Source organism: Lissotriton helveticus, chromosome 2_1, assembly GCF_964261635.1.
Source record: "Lissotriton helveticus chromosome 2_1, aLisHel1.1, whole genome shotgun sequence".
NCBI classification, from domain to species: domain Eukaryota; kingdom Metazoa; phylum Chordata; class Amphibia; order Caudata; family Salamandridae; genus Lissotriton; species Lissotriton helveticus.
The window spans coordinates 865,343,505-865,366,282 of NC_136059.1; positions in this window are offsets into that span (position 1 = coordinate 865,343,505).

Sequence of the window (22,778 nt, forward strand, 5' to 3'; positions counted from 1 at the left end):
TAGGCCCATAGAAATGAATGGGAAGCCATTCCTTATTGTGAGTCACAAATGAGGAATGCGTAGGCTTCACAATTTTATTTACGAATCCTTCATACATAGCATTTTGCGATTCCATAATAGCGAATCGGTGAAATTCGGTATGAGGGATTCGTAAAATACAATGTTAATACATCTGGCCCAATATTCTTTACCGCAGAATATTCAATTCTAAAGAAACTTCCTGTACTTTTGATTTCTTATTGTTGGTCCAACTGCAATTTGAATCTTGTCCCATCAACTCTGCTCTGGACTTTTAGATTCTGGAACCAGAGAAATGTATTTTGATGCTTAATGAGCCCAAAAGCTACAGATTCCTCTCTGACATGATAAAATACCAAACAATTCTAAAACGTGGATGGTTCAACCTTGTGATTTCATATGGTCAATCAAATTACTACATCTCTTCATGTGACAACAGGCTCACATAAGATAAGAATACCATGTGATTTCACAGCCTCTCTAAACTACTCTGTCATTTTTGGAATTCCATAGTTTGAGTGCCAAAACCCTCACATTAGCATGTTAACTTGATCTGCCTCACTATCATCAAAATAAATTTTGCAGGTGCTATTGATGTGTCTCAGAATCCTATTTGTTTCATTTGAAGAGGCAGTGGCCTTTCCTGTAGTCTCCCCTATAATAGCTTCTTTATCATGAATTCCGGCACAATATCAAGATTTTCGGGATGCATTTCAAAAGCCTACAGTCTTCTACTTGCTGCCTCATATAGACTTAGATTGTGAAATTCCTTCTCAACCAGGAGCAATTATTCAATTTTAATGGATCTGTTCCTTGTCTGAGGGTGAGAAAAGAATTATTCAAACTGTATCTTGACCAACACCTTCAGAACGGTCTGATTACAAGGTCTACTTTACCAGCTGGATTCTACCTTTTTTTGTGCCTAAAAAGTGACAAAATTTAAAACCTTACATAAACTACTAATGACTTAATTAAGTCACCATCAAAGACAATTACCCGTACTTTCATTAAATATATATTTAAACTGGTGAAAGGAGCTACAGTTGTCACTAAATGGAAACTCTGCTTGGTAATTGGTTATTTTGAGTACAGATTGATGCCCTTCGGTCTTTGTAATGCCTTCTTACGGAGGTTTATAAATAGTATTATCTCTGACTTAATAAACCAGTGGATAGGGGTCTATCTTAATGATATACAGATTTATTTAGACTCTTCAAGACTCTTCATTGTCAACATGCAAGGTCAGTCCTTCTTTGTTTGAAAAGCACCTATTAATAAAAATTCAGAAGTGAATTTGAAACAACTGATGTCCAGTCCCTACAATATTACTTGTGTGCTCCATGCCTATCCATGTATCCCTAAGAAATAGCTGCCATCTTACACTGGACATTTCTAACACACATATTGTTAACGCAAAAATAAAGCAAAGAATCTTTTCATCATAAATCGGTTTGTAAATAAAATATGTATTACCAATAACAATAAACAAACAATGTACACAAAATGAAAAAGTACATTCAAACAACTTCAAATTATTCACGAACATACCCATTTATGCTCACCTATATTTACTAGTAAAACTATTTTCTTTTATGAAAACAAACATTATTGCACTAAAATAAATATTACAGCACACATCAAAAATACATAACGTAAAAATACCACAAAAAATATATTAATAATCCAACAATCCAACAAATACACATAATTAAAGATAATACAGAAATACTAATTAGTGCCTACCAAAACACTTAATAACTGAAATAGCAACACACAAATTAGCCAATAAAATGTATCATACCAATGTAAACATAAGTATCTCAACACTAAAAAAAGAGTATAAAACCTCACTATTTTCACAGGAAAAACATGACAATAGCACTGACAAAATGACACTGCTGGAGTGCAAAAATAAAAGGCAGAAGGAAGACTGCAATGCATTAAAGAGACACACTAGCAAGTATGTTGAAAAATTAAATGAAGTACAATATTACCTGACATAATTTTCAAAGCATAAATCTACAAATATATTCCAAAACTCTCTCTTTTCTTAAATACATTAATCCCTAGATACTGAAGAACAGCTTCATCGAAAACAAAGCACTTCACACCAAAATATCCACCTCCACATTTGTAAATATAGAAAAAGACACTCTCAAAGAAAGTGAAATAAACACAGTTGTAAAAATAAAACTACCCCTTTAAGTTAAATACAAAACTAAAACTCCACCAGCCCCTAAGCCTATAAAAACTATATTTTTAACATCTAACTAAATCAAGCATTTTGTTCACCAACAGAAAGAAAAAGTTCACCTCACACAAATTAAACAGAAGTGGAAGAGAATCAACTGCAACCTGAAGCAACAGCACATATGTTAGTATAAAATATAGCACATGTAAAAGATTGTTTACATTATGTTAGCAAGCAAAACACCCGATTTTAACACAATATTTAATTTTAAACATTATGTTCTTTCAGAGAGAATGCAAAAACAGAAAGGAAGACATTTCCTTTCACACATTGGATACACATAAAGACAGAAAAGCACAAGCACTGACAACATAAATTAAAAATGTACTAAATATTATGCAATTGCTTGTTAACGGAGGACTGCAATGAAAAACAATATTGTAATTAACATTAGGGAACATAATCAAAGCCCAAAATGTAACAGAGACACAAGTAAGGTTTGTACTACAAAATTTTAAAGGGGCAAGAACTAGTACCCCAAACCCACTACTAAATGTTTAAAAGACATGCTCCCTATTATACCTTAGCACATTATAGATCACCTACCATCGAGTTCTACCTTAAAACATCTAATATAACATACTGAAAAAGCCACAAGTCAGTCCCCTTCTGCCATCAGAAAATACCAAGAAATACAAATTAAAGAACTCCTAAACGCTACCTATAGGGAAGAACCTCAATTCCTATACGATAACCATTATAATAACCGAAGAATAATTTTATTTGAAACTGAATACAATCTGTTAGTATTAAGACCATGTGAAACATGAATGATGGACAGAAATGTGCCCTCTAACATTCACAAAGATATACACCATATATGGTGAAGATAATAACACTGACAGCCCCATCATTTATACACTGTTGCCTAACAAATAAAGTGTATCTTTAAAGCACATCAAAGTACAAACTAGCCACTCTTCTCCACAATATTTTAATAGACTTTGAAGTAGGCAAAGATACAACCAATGTTATACTTCAGCCTAAGCATTTAGAGACATCTCCAAAGGTCTGCACAAAGGGCCTGATTACAATTTTGGGGGTGTGGGAGCGGGACCGCCATGCCGATGCCCCGCTTTAACACCATCAAACCTGTGTGTGCGCCGCCTGCAAGATTACGACTTTTAAAGTCACTGTTTGGCAGTTCTTTTTTGGTCTCACAGTGGTTCCTACGAAATAGGCACGACAATGGGAACATCAAAGGTAGTACCTGCACGACATGAACTGTTGCAGTCCATGCCATGCAGGTGCTGGGGTGCATGCACACAGGGGGTGCATGCACACAGGGGGTGCACATGATGTGCTCCCCTCCCTGCATGCACCCATGGCCCTGAGGCAACAGGGGGACCTGTCTGCCCCCCTTTATTTACTCACTGCCATGAAAACCGTGGCGGTCCTGCCAAGCATATTGCATCCTGATGACCGCCTCACCACCACCAGGGATCTCTTACCCCTGGAGGTTGCAGCAGTGCATTGGTGGTTTGACCGTCTGTGCTGTAATAGGGCGGTCATACCGCCGGTGCCTCAGTGGCTTTATCGCCACCACCACGCCAGGGAGACCTTGGCGTTTCACAGACTGCCACACTCATAATTAGGCTTAAGTGTAGAATATGTAGCAAACCAGTTTGCTTTTGAAATTGAAAAGTTAATAGCTCTGGCCTATGTACCTGTAACAGATGTGGTTAACTGCTCCAACATACTAATAGAATCACCATTTTACCAGAGGTATCAACAAAAACTAAGTCCACTAATAGACAACTTCAAAAACACTTGGGTTGGCAGACTCTCTGTGCACCGAGACCACCCCAAATTCCAAAAACCATGGTAGAATGCATATGACAACACCATGGCGCAACAAGCCGAAACTAAAAACATAGTCGAAAGATGGCACAGTGTGTTCCAAACCACACTAGGAAGAATACAACACTCTACAAATGTAAAAAGAACAAATCTGCCAACAACTAAGGATAGACAGTCTGTAAACCAAATAAAACCCAAAAATAAATGAACAAACGAGGCAAATGTAGTAAAAATGCTATAATCCAAAGCCCGACTATTTTTAAATAAAAAAAGTTCACTACCTAGAAATCATAGCTATACCATCTAACTACTAATCTGATTACAACCTAAATAAAACAAAGCCTAACACCACTATAAGATAAACTATTTTAAATATCTTTTTATTTTTATAAAGCAGTCTATAAAAAATACATTGCTCTAGTAACAAATAAGACATAGAAATAAAAAGAACTTATTTTAATCGCTAAAAAATATATTCCTAAAACAACAACAAATATATATGTAAAAAATAAACAAACCAGCCTAAGAATTAAAACACACACATGCAAAATAAAACTATTCAGTTGTAGTAAAAGCAAAACAACTATATGAATATAATATTTCCTACCCAAAAATAAATACAAGTCTCAACCTTGCAAATTCTTGATCCACCTCAACCTTTTAAAATTCAAGCCTAGAAAAAAGTAAAAATTAAAAAGTAAAAAGCCCACAAAATGAAAAAAGCAAATCTCTAAATTAAATCCACCAAAGTAATTCACAGTCATTTGATACTATGAAAACCAGAAGAATTTAACGTAAAACCCACACCAGGAAATCCAAAAAGGCAAGGAAAATTAAAAAAACTAATGTTGGTTTAAAGTAAACCAAATTATTTTTTTTAAAACATTAAATATATTTTCAAACATTTCACTTTGACGTCATAATCAGCAAAAAGAGCAATAACCTGTAAAAAATTAAGATATTCTCCCTCATAAAACATAGATTCCAAATACAATGCAAACATTATATTACAACTCTACAAACATAATACACCACATAACTATATGTACAATAACAAACAACTGCAAACAAAACGTGAATAAGGTATTATCTTGACCATTGAACAGCAACATGGTACCACAACCAACACAAAGGTAAGCAACCTAGGAATAACACTAATGGAGTAAAAAAGACAGTTAGCAGTAAAAGAAAATGGCTGCTTAATGAAAATGAAAGAAAGACTACCATCCTCTAGAAATCAAGGGGCATATTACCAACGTTAAGCGATATTTATCGCTAACGATGCTTAGCAACGAATTTTTTAACGCTAAGCATCGTCAGAAATTATCGCAGATAAACCTTGCTATTATCAAGGTTTATCGCAAATGCGATAAAAAACGGCCGCAATGCATGAATATCGCTGAAAAGTCCGCGATATTCATGCATTACCGAGCTAATGCTCTTAGCCATGTTATCCACCTCCCATTGGATAACATGGCTAAGAACTGCTCAGGGCATGTGTTAGTTTTTGGAGATATTCGCGCTTAGCGCGAATATCTCCAAAAGTTGGTAATAGGAGATAGCGATGTTAGCGACTGTTTCCAGTCGCTAACATCTTGGCACGCCCACTTTGCATGTCATTAGTGATAAATATCACTGACATGCAAAGTGGGGCCCAAGATGGTCGCTATCTCCTACTAGCTGTCGCTAACTGGTGTTAGCGACAGCTAGGTAATAGGGAGATAATTTTATCTCTGCTTTCTTGGCTTTTAAAGCCAAAAAAGCGGAGATAAACCCCCTTGATAATATGCCCCCAAATGTTTGTAAAATGTGTTAAGAAGTGTATGTATAGATGTGCTACAATGTTTAAAATGTTAAACAACACACTGAGTAAATACAAACATAAATGCAAAGAATGAATTAAATAGAACTATAGAAATATAACAGTTTATTAAATTGAACTAATAAATGTATACAGCTGTGTAAAAAATACTATGCAGTGTGAAAGCATGGCAAAGAAGTGTATACAAATTGTTGTTCTGCTGTAACATACATTTTTGTTTGCAAAAAAAAGTATGAATAAAAAATAAAATTAAAAATTATTATGAATATGTATAAACCTTGACATGTATTCATTATAATTGAAATACACCTATATAGTGTACAAAAGTACAAACTAAATACCATTTTGAAACATACGGCATTTCACACTAAAAGAGTAATATTTGCTATTCTAACTCAAATCTAAACCATTTTGGGAATAGTATCAGACTCAAACGTAAATCATTTTGGTAAAGGTATTATACAATATAGGAGTTACATATAAAAATCCCAACCCAATGTAAACCATTTTGGAGAAGTGGTTTCAGGCTAAAGAGATTAAATGTAATATTCCTACTCCAAATAAAACCATTTTGGCCATTTCTTTTCTATGCTAAAAGTATCACGATTACTATTTTCACTCCAATCTAAACCATTTTGAGGAAGGTATTGGACACTAAACGGATTAGCTTTACTATTCTCACTCTAATGCTAATCATTTTGAGGCAGGTGATGTAGACTTAAGTGATTAAATTCAATATGCCCACTCCAATCTTAACTATTTTGGGGACGGTACCGAATGCTAAAGGTGTTAAAATTCATTTTCCCACTTCAGTCTAAACCAGTTTGGGAAGATGTTAGAAAATAAAGGGGTTACATTGAATATTCTATCTGGTTCAGCAATGCAACTCCTCCCTGAAAGAAATTCATTGTGGCTTTGCAGAGACAATGTGAACCCAACTCCATATTCCCTATCTGTCTTGCTTGACGGTGGATAATTATGGCAAGCAGGATGGTCGGGAGTAGAGAAGAGGCTCTTGCTGTTCTAGGACGCTGTGTGGTTTCTACTGATGTGATATGAGTTGTTGCCATCCTAAAAACAAGGGGTTTGTTTAGTGTGCTGTTGTACCGCAACAACCTGTGTGAAGACAACTGAGAGCTCTGAAGACTGCAATTGTTCTCTAGTGCTTACTATATATACCTGTGATCAACACTCTTTAATGAAAATAGGTTCTGGAGGTGGAAGGTTTGAAGAGGACAGATGATCTTGCCTTTCTTCTTGTGAGCTTTTTTCTGATCACCTATAGAACACACAATGCAGTAAGTCTCACACTGGAACCTGCTTAAAACCTATTTTTCTGTGTGCTTCCTTAATGCATTCTTGGATCGACTTACATGTAATAAATCAAGAGTGGCTTGCAGTTCATATTCTTTGTGTCTCTTATGAGTATAAGTCTTCTTTTATGAGCATTTGGCTTGTAAGTTTGTGTTTTCCTTAATATCAAAAGCGTTGCAATTATCAAGCAGTCTTCAGGAAAAAAAATGTAATTGTCTTTTTCCTGGGCTTGTGAATCCTTCATGTTAGATGCTGTACCTTATTCCAAAGTATTATTTTTCTTTATCTTTCAGGTGTAGCTGAGAAGGGGTGTAGCTGAACAGAAGCTGATGATGCCTTTTGCAAGAAGAAGAATTAACAGCAAAGAATTCTCGACATCCGCAGTCAGTACCTCTGGTTCCTTGATCTGGGAGGCAAAGCATGTGACTCAGCTTGGACGCAGTTTAAATCTAGTCATGCCCAAGATGGTTGCTGAGATTTGCAGAAGTCTTGCGAGAGTTCAGAAAAGGTGGCTATGTTGAGCGTGCAGTAGAAGCAGACCTTTCCACTGCCACGACATGAAAACTAGCTATATTGGTGTGCAAACCCCTCTAGTCCCCTGCAAGGTTGTTACTGTGGTACCTAGAGATGGGAACTGAGTATACTGCAGGCCGGGGGAGCTGACATAATAATAATTGCATTGCCTAAGTATACTGTATCGAGGGGAGCTGTGATAATAAATAAACAGTATTGCTTCCCAGTGGTAATGCCTGCCAGAACAATGCATGAAATAGGGGTGAGGGGCATGACAATGACAAGGGAGATGGGGAGCAATGTTGATCGTGACAATAGGTCGGGCCTTCGAGTTATCAGCATGCACGTAATTATTGTGCTCTTTCTCGCTTATCCACAATTGCGGGTGACAAATTTTTATCCTTACATTGTAGACATTGGGGATTTACATCCTCCGTCGGCGACATTGTAGATACTAAAACACCATGATTATATTACAAAAATATGTACCCCTAGTTGGTGATTCTGGCAGTTTATAAATACATATTTGTGTATCTTTTTATCACCATGTGAGCACCATGGCATACACAGCTTTGACAGGCACACTATCACTCATTATACATCTTTTTGATCACATATTTCCGGATATATTTCCTGGTATTGCTTGGGTCCCCACAAGTACAGTGTGTGCTGTGTCCAATGCACATACTGATTGGAGAATTCTGAAGTGACTATCATATCATGACACCACACCCGTTTTTTTAATTGAATTGATTTCTGCGTGAATACGGAAAGTTCATCATGTAAGGTAGGCTTACTATGGTTTTTAGATACAAAATACCTATAGGGGCCAGATACTATATGCACAAATGTCACCTGATACCTTATGAGAATTCCAATGCAAGACATATAACGCCTATCGCCACAATCTATACTTATTCATGCAAAGATTTAAGGAGAAAGATTTAAAGATGTGTCATCATACTGCAGTTGCTAGTCATCTCTGAGACAAATCAATGAAGAGGGCCTAATTGTGAGTATGGTGGTCCCCAGGACCACTGCACTCATGGTGGCAGTCAAACCACCACAATCCTGGCAGTCTGACCGCCGTATTATGCTTGCGGCAGTGTGACCGCCACAAGAACGCTACCTCAGCCGGATCAAGTAATCCACTATGGCGGAGAATCCAGGCACTGCTGAGCATCTTTCGAGTTGCATTTCCACCACCCATTTAATGGTGGTAAGCCCACCATGAAATGGTTGGTGAACATGCAAGTAAGGGGGCCCTGTGAGGTGCATGTGTGGCACATGTTTTGCCTCCATTGAATTACACCCCCATTTCTGCACAGTGTGGCATGAGTGTCATGGTTCATGCCACACCGTGGAGGAATGTGCTGCAGGTGCTGTCATGGCGGTGGTGTGCTGTTAAGGCTCTCTTATGAGCCTTACACAACTGCTGCCATGATATCGCCACAGCATCTCCCACCCAAGTCAGAATCCAGTGAGATGGTGCTCCACAGGCTTGGCGGCCATCCTGGCAGTGCAGCGGTGGTGGTGCTGCAGAAGGATCACCAATTTCGTAATCTGCCCCTTAAGTAAGTTGTTCATTGTTTTTGATGGCTGGTTATTCACAAAGATGTGGCAATGCTTCTTTGTTCTCTCCCCACTGGTCCTCAAGGAAAATCTACCCAAAGAGGACCTCCTATTATCTCCATCCTTTGCCTATCCCATCCCAACCTTGGCATTTGCTATCAACTGATTTTATTGTAGATTTATTTTCCACAGATGAATTCCAGATTAGGATGTTGACTGTTGGCATTGGCATTGTTACGAAACTGCTCATTTCTCTCTTATCAGACTTTTCCAACTGTACGTATGATGACAAGATGTTTTGTGACAGATATTTTTCATCTAAATTGACCACACAATGTCATTTCTGAAAGAAGTCCTCCGTATGTGTATCATTTTCGGAGTTCACTCTGTTCATTCCTGGTGTTTGTCTTTTGGCTTTCACCCCAGACCAATGCACATACATAAACATTTCATTAGTGTTTGGAACAGCATGAGGCCTTGGCAAAATATTCATTATGCAGACTAATTTCTGTAATTACAAATTTTGTTGTATGATTCCAAATTACACAATGATGCCAACTTGAGTAATTAAGAGTAATTTGGGGCAAAAATCCTACTTCAGGAGCATAGGAAAAATTAACCAAGAGAGAGTAAGCGGTTTCTGGATACTGCTGGCTACTGCTGTTTGTATCAGATTTGACGCTCTCAGTTACCAACAGTTAATTAGGGCAGACAGGACCGCAAGTTTTCATGAGATATGACAAGGAGCTTCCCGCCCTGTAGGATAGAGATATTAAGCAGTGGTTTATAAATCAGGTTTACGGGGTCCCGAGTCAAAGAACCTCCGGTTCAACAATGAGGGAAGGAGGCGTTCTAGAGTTGAATTAAAAACACAGTACTTCTGGGTCAGAACAAGCAAAGCTGCACAAGCAACGAACAAACACGCAGCTGTGAATATTTACGAGCTTGAGGGCAGAACCAATGAAGTGGTAGCAAACATTGTATTTAAACAGGGGCCGGGATGAAATAGGTGTTGGTGTAACATATAAGTGAGGAGTCTCTCGGAGTGTCGTATACGAGAAGAACCTCCATCAGTCCCGGTAGAAGCAACGCCACAAGGTAAGGTGAGAGTTAGGCAGAGGTAGGCTGCACCGTTGTTTTGCAGAAAAACTGTTCCCCTTGTGGGAGACATACATTTTTTTTGTCAATGGCTGCAATAGGGTGCCATTGTGTAATGGCAATAGGTTTTGTTTCATTTTTACAGTGTCTTCAAAGAATAAGGGAGTTTTAAGTACATTAGCACTCAGGATTTTAAAAAAGACTATACGGAATCCAGGCCGGCTACATAAAAGCAATACACAGGTACAATACTTTATTAGCAGAGATATCTGGGATTAAGTTGAGGTGAGAGAAACACGGGGTATTGACATGAGATTTCCCCCGTTTTAGATTTTAACCAGCAGAAAACAAGAAAGAACGATTTTTGGGGAAAAAAGGGAAAAAGGGAGTTCCTGAGTGCGAGGCAAACCTCCCAATTTTAGCAGGTGATAATGGGAGAATGCAACTATAAAAATATGAGTAAGGAGAAACGCCCCGTTAAGGAGGAAGTCAAGCCAGTTATGTAATATATTCTGGTATTTTCTCTTTCAAATAGATGTGGGTACCTGAGGGCTGATACTATGGCGCACACATAGATACAGATGGTTCAAAAAATCCAAATGCAATAGGGTAACTCTTAAAAGAATCTGTATATAATGTGATCATGTTTTACTCTTGAGGTAGCATGGCAGCATTAATGAGAACCCACTTCTAGGCCCCTAAGAAACTGATTAAATTTGAGGGTGGAGTTTATACAAGGTTTAGCCCATATCAAGTGACTGGAATATATGCGCCTCTAGGTAAGGCGAACAAAGAGACTCCACAAGGAGTATACTCTCAGTGCCCAAATGGGGTTTGAAGACCTATAAGGAAAATGGGGGAGGCTTTATGCTATATAACTATGTGGCTTGAAAATATTTGGGCAAAAAATCATGAAAAAAGTGGTTTGTGTAGGGAAGGTCCATTGAAATTGTTTTAAGTCTAGGGAGTATTACAAATTGGATGTATTTTCCATTGTGGCAAGAGTATTAAATATAAAAATATTTTTTTTTACCTCATACAGGAGTTGTTTTATGGTAATCATTCAATGCCAATAAGAGAGAGCCAAATATTGTCTTGAAAAAGATGGAAACATAATTAAGCCCTCGAAACGTGTAGACGCTGTGGTTGCATAATCTGTGGAACAAGCTGATCCTGCAGACATAAGATAATACGGTATTTCCAGGAGAAGCTAGAGAAGTGTTCCTTTTAGATGTGCTTCCTATGACAAAGTGTATTGTCTCTATGTTTTTGTCTCTGGTATTTGTGTTGGTGCAACTAATGTTATATGTATATGAATTTCACATTTGTATTTTTGTGATATGTATGAGGTTTTTATAATATAGTGATCCATGGGATGTTCTAAATGAAATAAAGTATTTGTTGCTGTGTGATGGTTTAAAGTAGGGGTGACATGACAAGTAATCTTGTTTGATGTGCACGTGAGCATTGCACGAGGCGATCACATTGAACTCTCTGCCAAGGGATAATCTTTCTACTGTACTGCTGTTTGTGTCCTGTAGTGTTTAGTGGTATTTTGTATCCTCAGACCCATTTTGCTTCTCATGTAATTATGATTAATTATGAGTAATTTTGCGGTTATTTTGAGTAATTAGCTAGAGAGAATTACGCCAGTAACTCCCACCCCTAAACAGCATTTAAGATGGTTTACATACAATAAATGGTTTGAAATATTTCCTTTTGCAGTGTTCACTTATAATTAGGGTGAGCGATAAACTCTGCTCTGCCGGTGGAGTACGCAGAGTTTCTACATGCTCCGTTTCAAGTGTGGGGTTCCAGAAAAACTCCACCAACCATTGCATAAAGCAGGTTTTTCTCAATTGTAGTTCACCAACATTAAGTTGGTGGGTGCACACGAGAAAATAACGCGCCACAGATTTCTCAACGTGGGCAGTGATGGCAGGTGGCTACCGTTCAAGTTGAGAAAGTGCAGATTGAGTAGAAAATCTAAAGAGGCAGAAAGAAGTAGCACCCTCTGGTGTGCCGTGTGGAAACATTCACACTGATTTTACAGTGCAGGAAAATATCCCAGCACTAAGAATCGTGCAGAATTCTGCCGTTCATGGAACTCCTCAGTTTATATGTAGCACCGCGTAGTGAAACTCCATGAGTTCCGCCCACCCCCACTTATAATAATAGCACTTACGATGGGCCTGATTCACAAAGGTAAACTTAGATGTTTTGTCTAGACTTAGACCAAAAGTCTATGTTTACGACTTTCTGAATTGACAAAGGATATAAATGTAAAAGCCCTTTGTGAATTCCCATAGTCATAAAGTAGACGTTTGGTCTATGTTCTGTCAAGTTTATCTTTGTGAATCTGGCCCTCTTTGTTTCATCATAGATCTTCCTCTTAAGAAGCACCTATCACATCTTCGCTTTCTGCTGCAAAAGTGTTTTTTTTTAAATCCAAGTGCCCAAAGAAAATTATTTGTTGAACATTTAAGTCCGGCCAAGCAGGCTGTAATTTTGAGCATATTCACTCAAAAAGGACCCGTAAATTCAAGTTAGGAGACAAAATATAGTTAGGCACTTGATTCTTGGCTACAAAACAACTATTTGTGAATTTATGTTCATGATTTTTGATGATCCACTATATTCAAGCAAATAAATCTTGCAGTGTTTTGCTCGTGTTTGCCACATTCCTAGAAATTCAACCCATGGTCCATATTTCCTTTTTAAACCTTCCATTATTGATAATTTTCATTGTTTGATATAGTCTCCAACAATTTATGTCGGTAGACATCTTAAGTTTGTGATCAGTGAAATGTGTGATTCTCGTTACTTCAAAAATCATCTACAGTCCACTACAAAGGATACCCCGCTAGTGAACAAGCTTAGATTTCAGCATCTGCACTACATGTCTTGAAAATCATTTCTTCCGAGCATTAATATGCAAACTCAGTGCCTGGAGAATGGGGTATACTATTATAAATAATAATAAATTAATGCAGATAATGCTCACTCATGAAATAGCAGTGGCAAGCAGAATTATTTCTAACATCAGCAGTGTCACACGTCTAAATCTTTGCTTTTGAGTAATTGTAGCAATTGTAGTCAATCATGAAAGTTACACGTCTTAGTTGAACAAGAGTACTGTGCAGTAAAACATAATTGATCAACGCCAAATGAAAAAAATATGATAACAATGGTGTATGGAATAATTCCCATAGAGAAGTACAATGTATGTTGTGCCGGAATGTGTATCTGGGTGTATTGTGCTCTCTAACAAAAGAGAGTAGGGGGTAAGTATGGGTGAAATTTACGAATTCGCGGTCCGCAAAATCGGCAAATTAGCAGATTTTTTTATATTTGCGTGTTTGCGGGGTTATTTTTCAGCGTGGCTACTGCGAAGTTACCCATGCGGTCGTACATGGGCGCGGCCATCTTGTTTTCATTGTTCGCATTGCGTATTTCCGTTTCCGGGCGCTAGTTGCATGCTTGCGTTGTGCATTTCTAACGTGCAGGGCGCAATTTAGTGTTCGTGTCCGTTTTTGCGTGCTCGTGGGGGAAATATTGTGCAAACTTACCCACGTGGTCGCAATGGGTGCGGCCATCTTGTTTTTCATTCATTGCTATGGTTCTGGGCATGCTTTTTCAATCCTCCTTTAATCTTTGTAATCCTTTGTTTGAACTTTTTTTAATCTTTTTTACTCATCTATCTCTTTATTTTTGTACATCTATATTTTGTGTTTTTTTCTACTTTTGGTTACTTTAAAACGACTTTTTTTAACTCTCTTTTCTTTTATTTACTTTCCCTATTCTTTCCTATTTAATTTTCCTTTAACTGCCCAGGACCATGGCAAAGGGAGCCGGCAAAAACCTGAAGGGGAAGGGTACCGCACCCCGTAGCCGGCTCCTTTGCGGACGGTTAAGCAGGGAAACAGTTAGTTGCAGGGAGATCTTTAGTGCGGTGGAGGTGGCCGCACTAGTTTTCTTTGTCCAGCGCCACCTCCCCAAGACCGTCGCAGCAGGCGGCAGGCCAGGTACCGGGTACGGGCTCCGGGAGTGTCGCCAGCTATGTGGGACGGTGTGCCGGGCCATGTATCGGGAGTCTGGGGTCCGGCACACCTACAACCAGGCGACGCACCAGTGATCAGACATTCTGGACCGGGTACCGGGTACGGGCTCCGGGAGTGTCGCCAGCTATGTGGAACGGTGTGCCGGGCCATGTATCGGGAGTCTGGGGTCCGGCACACCTGCAACCAGGCGACGCACCAGTGGTCTGACATTCTGGACCGGGTACAAGACCTGCTCGACCTGTTTGGCGTCAAGATCCCTGGGCTTGGTGAGTAGTAGTAGCTATTTAATCACTACTTTGTTGTCTTCTGCTCTGTGTTATGATATTGCAAATATTTGTTTTTTCGGAAGAGCAAGAATGCTGCCGATTACATTGCAGGTAAATCATGTTTCAAAAGCTTCTGTGATTGCAGGTGCTCACCTCCTCCTTGGCGGTGCTACTATGCTTACTTTTTTAAAATGTGCTCATTAGGCCTGAGTGATTATGCACGAGTGTACTTTACAGAATTGCGTAATGCTAGACACTAGAGATTACATTGCAGGTAAATTATGTTTCAAAAGCTTTTGTGATTGCAGGTGCTCGCCTGCTCACTGGCGGTGCTACTATGCTTACTTGTTTTCAATTTTGTGCTCATTTGGCCTGAGTGATTATGTATGAGTGTCCTTTACAGAACTGCGTAATGCTAGACACTAGAGACTCAAGTCCAATTCTTTCTTTGTACTCCTGCCACTAAGAAGAGATAGTGGTGGTGGATTGATAGTTTGAGTATATTATGACTGGTTATTTAGTAGGAAACTTTTTAGTGGTCTGCAATCATGACGGACTGTGTCTGTCACTTTGCGTGCTGCGGAGTGCTGCCTGCCAGTCCTAGTAGAACCTTTTTGTAGTTGGTTTAGTGAGTTACATAACTTTCCAAGTAGATGATCCGCGAATACAGCAATACTAATATCCTAGTAGACCACATCAGATAGGTCAATAAATTTAGTGCAATTGTTGTCTATTTCTCCGAAATAATTTGTTATAGTTTTTTTGAAATGTTTGATTTGGTTGACAAAAATCATCCATGTTTGTGTCTTTCTTTCATGTTGTACATCAGCTCCCCACAGGTGCAAGAGGACAGAAGAGGAGGTAGCAGTGCCGGCGGAGCAGGAAGGCCAGGATAGGTCCACCGAGGGCTCCTCTGCTGGCCCCAGTAAGTTTTCCTGTTAATATTATTAATTATACTTTCCTATCTTTTACAGCACCTATTTATTCCAAACGTTCCTCAAAATTCTATTTTTTCCTAAATCGTCTTTGATCTTCTTGTAGACTGTTTCTAAATTCGTATCCTGCCTCTACCATGACTCTCTGTGCTACTACTAGATTATTATTAGTCTGTCTGTGTAGCTAGCTAAGCTTGCACAGTTGGCAAAAGGTGTTAAACAAAACTCCTATTCAGTAATAGCTCTAGGCACTGAGTGCAGTTCTCTGGGTTGTCCATAATGTCTATTGAAGTCTTTCAAATGTTTATGCTTTGACAATTCCCAAAAATAAAATGTCAATGGCCACCAAGAATAAGATACTAGTTTACTTTTTGATTGGATAGGAGGACATACTACTACTGTTGCAGGGACTATTCTGCACATATAGAACTATGGACAAGAAATAGGGCATTGGTGATAATAGGTGCAGTTAGACTTTCCACATACCTCAGTCATAACAGAAGTTGAACTCCCAATCTTCTTACTGACTAGCTAGTGTGTCAGAGTCATTATTTAGCTCCCAAATGCAGCGATGACCCCGAATGATTATAAAACCCAGAACATAAGACTACGGAGTAAGAGTCCCGACCTCTCAGAGTCACGTACTCATGCTTGCAAATTGCAAACCCTTTTGCTCACTCACTCATGACCAAAAACCACATAGTCTATGTAAGTTTTAAATCTTTATTAAAAGTAAAACAACTAGATCTGTGTGTACTCTGTATATTAATTTTCAATTGTGCATTAAAAACATTTATTAAAATTAACTTCATAGACACACTGTCCACTGCCTGCCTGACGGATGCGGAATTACGGATTGCTATGGTAAGCCTGAGTTAATGTTTTTCCCATCGCACAGGGTAAAAGGAAAGCAGGCCCGTAATTGTCGATGGAAAAACAGGAAGGGATATTAAAAGACCATGGAGAAAAATTATAAGGTACGGTGTGTAGTGCAAAAATAACACTTTCTCTTTCAGAGGCGACAGTATTACATACAAGCATCATTTCTAAAGTGCGTACTCTGAGCATCCTTTTCAAGGATAGTAATTAGCACACAGCAGGCCAGGGCCATGCAGACGGTCTAGGCATGCACCACTGAGTGAACCAACCTCCATGTAGCATACCTCTTTGACAGAGACAGACAAAGCAGATCTAATTTTATGCAGCAAGCCACATAACCGCAATTTTACATGAACTTCTGTCTGGACTCTGGCATAACAACACTACACTGGCTCGACCACTTCTTATCACGACTAGACAGACAAGTAGTTCTGCTGTGGCTGTTGTTGACTTGTTTACCTGTTTGCCACTCACGAAATGGCCATTGTTCTTCCGTAAACCGACAATGATGATCCATCCATCCCAGTGAGTGACTGTAAAGATATTAACTTTGATCATCAAGACTTAGCATCATTAAGGTATTGGCAAACTCAATGTTGTTCATGCAGTCACAGTCTACACACAGTGAGTCCAAGGACATTTTCCATATTAAAAAATGCAACGTAGTGACTCCTGCAGTAGAAGTACAATTTGAATTAAACAAGGTAAAAACACACTAGACTTGAGTTACATTCAGTGTGTAAAAGATTAAATAATAACAGAAAACGTATGATTCATTTCGTGCACAACAAACAAACAGTAATCGCTTTCATCAGAGCCAGTCAGCCAGTGTTGTCCACTGCATGCCATCTCATTATTCATTACCTGTTGCGCTTTTTGTCCGCATCTTATTCTTCAAGTGAAGGCCCACAGGCCAGCCTCTTGTGTCAATTTTAGAAGTAACAGTCAGCATATAGTCAGTAATTCCAGTCCCACTTCTTTTGAGGGGACTCTTCTACGAAGCGACAAATTCTTGATTCCACGTAATCCAGCCATCTGCCTTGAGGGAAATGGATAGGGGGAGTCTGGAGGAGGAGGATAGAGGAGCATGACTGAGTTGTGAACTTGTGAACTTCAAGAATGCAGACAGCGGCACCTTCAATAAGGAAATAAGACGAAGACAGTGCTGCAGATAGATTTGTTGTGATTAGAGTTTTGTTGTGCTAAAAGTTGCAAAAGAAAGAAAGACACACAGGAATAAAAGTGAATAAGGACGAAAAAAAAAGTCAGTATTTCAGGCCTAGGTGTCAGGGAAGTAGAGCTCGTCCTCAAGCTCTGTGAATTGAAACGGGAGTAGGTCAGCTAACAGAGAAAACTTCCGTCACCTAAGTCGGTGTCCTCTTCTTCCTGCGTGGATTCAAGTATTTTGTAATCTGGTGGTATGAAGTGCTGATTCATCTTGATCATTGTTAACCTCTCCACATTTTTGGGCGAGAGGCGGGTCCTTTTTGAAGTTATAATGGCACCAACAGCACTGAAAACACGTTCAGAAGACATGCTTGCGAGTGGGCAAGACAAATATTTTAGAGCCAGCTTGGTGATCAGTGGCCATTGACCTCTGTTGGGTCATCCAGATAGGCCTGCACCATCCACTCAAGGTCATCCAGGGGTACTCCACTTTGCATACCATGTGTGGCCTTTGCATCAACACTGGAACAATTAAACCCTTGATGAGTTATCCAATCCACTTACGACAATAATATGGCTGGGCCTGGTGCAGGTGATGATGATGATAGGGTTGCTGGTGTCAGTAACGGCTCTGAGGAAAAATGACTGCCTTCTGCCACAGAAGTCGACCGTGACGCCGGATGGCCTGCTGATTCAGTGGTACTTGTGGCGGTTCCTTCAATTTCCTGTCGCTCTTTTTCGAACCAAGTGGCTGACAGAGCTAGCCACTATTTGTACTTTGAAACATCTGCTTCATTAAAAGGAATGAATGTATTGCTGGCAAGCGCCTTTTTGTACCGTGAATCCAGAATAGTGGCACAAATGTAAAGTTGTTCACAATGTATTCCTTTAAGCCTTGCATTGTCAAGTAGGCGGGTTAATAAGCTCTCCACCAACTGATATGCATCTTGCTTATCAGCATCATGTTGGAACGTTGAGGACACCGCCTTCAGTTGGTGCTCTAGCATGCGCAACAATGGGATAGCTTTGCCCAAAGTACAGTCCTCCCTGCTGACTTCACGTGTGAAGACCTCAAAAGGACGAAGCATGTCTGTCAGGCTTTTAACTAGGTCCCATTCCAACACCTCTAGCCTCATGTCTTTCATAGAAGCACCCCGTGCGTTAAAAACATACTCATTGATTAGCAAGTACTGCTCAAACAGACGCTCAAGCATGTAGAAGGTTGAGTTCCAACGTGTTGCCACCTCCTGGATGGGTCCTCTGACTGGCACTCTACGTACACGTTGAATGATCCTCAGCTGCTTCCGGGCCTTAAAAGAATGGCTGAAATGAGTGCAGATTCTTCAGAAGGTGGTCAGTAACTTGCGGACTGTGTTTTTTTTTCAAGAAATCTTGAACAATAATGTTAATACTGTGCGCCAAACACGGCACTCTGAAATAGCCACCATCAGACATGGCCCTAACTATATTACTGCCATTATTCTTGGAAACATAACCAATCATGCGCTTGCTAGGATGCAGCCATTTAAAGACCTTACTGTTAAACTCCTCCAAAATTTTTACTGCAGTATTAGATTTCTCCATGGCAAACATGGCTACTGTTGCATGTTTCCGAGTAGCTTGAAAAATTGTGGCACTGTGACCACCTGCAGCTATCTTGTCTCTAAGCCCCGCAAAAGAGACCCAGAGTGCAGTGATGCACATGTAATCAACGGCTTGGCAACTGGTCAACATGTCTGTTGTCAGGTGGATGGTGTGAACAACACTCTTCTGCCAAGCTGCCCCAATCACCTCCAGCACATCTTGATGTAGTGCTGGAACCACAACTCTGGCAAAATAGGACCGACTAGGAACCTTCCATTTAGGGCAGACTGTTGCCACAAACTCTAGAAAACCCACCCTTCCACGAAAGAAAAAGGGAGAAGGTCCAGCGCTAACATTTTAGCCAGCATTGCATTATAAAGACGTGCCGTTGGGTGGTTGCGTTCCAATGGCGCCTCTGACCAAAACATGCTTCTAATGGTGGGATGGACCGTTTTCATATGTGATGAGGATCCAGACCTCTTCAACCCAGTTGGGCTCATTGATGTGCTTTTTCTCATTGGTGTCTCTACCAGACTACTGTGCCTCCTTGATGTTGCTGGGGTAGAGGAGGGTGTGGACACTACCACTACAGTGCTGCTGCCAGGGGTACTGTGTGTACCAGAAAAACTGTCTCTCGGTTGTTCACCTCCCACCTGCATGATCAGCTCCTCCTCGTCATCAGATGCAATATCAATGTCTACATTTGGATTTGTTCTTTTGGCTTTCCGGATGTTACTTAGGTGCGCCTCCCACTGGATAATGTGGTGTTTTTTTAGATGACCTCTCTGGCCTCCGGTACCATAGTTGGTACCAAGCTTACCCCTACTAACTACTTGTTCACAAATCGAACAAATGACTAGGTTTTCTGCCTTTTTGCTAATACTAAAGTAGTTCCAAACTGGGGAGTTGAGATTTCTGGTGGTGGTGGAGGTGCTACATTCAATGCCAGATGAAGTGGAGGATGGGCGTGGCTGAATTTGACTCTGTTGTGCACTTACAGCACCACTACTTGAGGTAATGGAGGTCGAGCTGGATGGAGGTCCCTACCGGCCCTTCTGACAAGAAAATATGGAAGCTGTAGGTCGTGTTGGTGTAGTAGTTACCTGTGTTGGTGATGGTACCACCAGTGGTGCTACACCACACACATCCTGCAAAGCAGCATTTTTGGATAGGGTAAAAATGTCTGTCTGCTGCATGCCTGCTGGGGCTGGAGTGACAACTGTGATGACTGTTCATCAGCAGCAGAATACACCATTTCTACTTCTTCTTCGTCATCACCCATAAGTGAAAGCCTTGCGGGAACCTTCCTTTTAGCTAGCTTTGTCGGCTCATGGCGTGCCTCCCTCTCAGACTGCATTGGTGGGTGCCAATCAAGATCTAGATCATCAGAAGGAAGGGGGCATCAAGAAGAACTTGTACTAGCCCTCCTTGACCTTTTTTTTGCTGGGGATCTGGAAGACAATGGATCATCAGGTGGAGTGTCTTGCTTGGATGGTACCTCCGCCTGAATCTCGATTTCCTGATGTGCCCCTACTTCTGGAGGAAAAAGCATTATGGGCAGTTGTGCCTCTCCATGCGCCTCTACTTGCACCTCTACTTGCGCCACTCCTAGTGCCACTCCTTGCGCCTCTCCTAGTGCCACTCCTTGCACCACTCCTAATGCCACTCCTTGCGCCTCCCCTTGCACCCCCCCTTGCGCCTCTCCTTGTGCCTCTCCTTGCGCCTCTCCTTGTTGCACCTGTGGTTGTTGCGGCTGTGGTTGATCATTAGTCAGATGAGTTACACCCTGCGTTGATTGGAGGCTAGTTTGCGATGAGTCAATGCCAACATCACTGGTCGATGGTGAAAGAACAATTAAAGAGGCTGCCTCTGCGGCACTCATGGACTTGGGCCTAACTTGGCGTGGTGACACTGAGACCAATGAAGCAGAGGTGCTGCTCCCCGCTTGGTCCCCGGAGGACACCGCTGCTGCAGGCGTAGTTTTTTTTGTCCCAAAAAAGGTGTCTGTCGGCACACCAGTCTCCTTGGTAAGTGGCGCCACTTGCTTCTTCAGCTCCTTCTTACTGGCTGTCGCACTGGCAACTTTCTTGGTAGAGGAGATACGGCCTCCATACTTTGGGCCCATTTTCTTCAGATGTCAGTACAGCAGGACGCAGTTGCACGAGTTGCAGGGTTGTCTGTGCCTCCACATGTGACATCACGTGACGTTGTGCACACACCGCAGCAGGACTTCTTCCTGGCACTACAACAAGTGATGATGATGAGGATGATTCCTGGTTGTCAGTCTTTGTGCACCTAAAGCAAAGGAAGCAAGAGGAACATCGTGCTTCAATTAATATTTGAAACTAGGCATTTATTATTATTAACACAACATACCCAAAAACGGAAAGACCCAAAATAAAAATTGCAATCCTAATCCAAAATGGATGTTTAAATTAATAGAAGACAGACCACACAGAGAGAGTTGTTTGATGCACCACTGAGTACCCCTGGGCATAATGGATGAAAGCAAGGCAGACTGGGCGCAGGCCTATGGCACAAAGCACGGTGCCTGGCTTCAAAATGGCCCTAGATCCCCACCCACATGGCCAGGCCCTGGACCAGGTCCCAAACAACACCCGAAAAATCAAAATACACACAAAAATCACCCCAATCCAATGGCATCCATGCCCTAAATGATGTTTAAAATCAAGAGAACACACAGAAAGACTTGGCCCATGCACCACTGACTGCCCCTGGGCATGATAATGGATGAAAGCAAGGCAAAATCAGTGCAGGCCTATGGCACAAAGCACACTGCCTGGCTTCAAAATGGCCCCTAGACCCCCACCCACATGGCCAGGCCCTGGACCGGGCCTCAAAATGGCCCCCACCCACATGGCCAGGCCCTGGACCAGGCCCGAACAACACCCAAAAAATCGAAATATACACAAAAATCACCCCAATCCAATGGCATCCATGAACTAAATGATGTTTAAATTCAAGAGACCCAACAGAAAGACATGGCCCATGCACCACTGACTACCCCTGGGCCAACTGGCTAGTGTGGCTTTAACACGCACCCCAAAATTACAAAAAACATCCACATAGATATAATAACAGTGAGCTGTTCAATTCCATGCCATAAATGATATTTAAGTTCAACAAAACTCACAGAAACAGTTGTATTGTGCACCCATGACTAACCCTGGTCCTACTAGATACTGTGGCTACCCACAATATATATTTTGTGAAAAAGTGTATAAATTGTAGTTGCAGCAACTGCAATGCCCCAAACAAACAACACCAACTTACTTGTAAAATCTCAACTCCAAAAGTGATCTAAACAAAAAGTCCTCATATACAAATATACAGCAGCAGCCAGTGAGTAATCCTTCCAGCTCCAGATCCAAATGAAAAGTGACCAGGACATGGACAAAGCACTGGGAGGAGCCTGCTGGACAGGAACCGGAAGTTGGAGACTCTGGGGCACTTCTTTCCTCCCAATCCATCATAAAT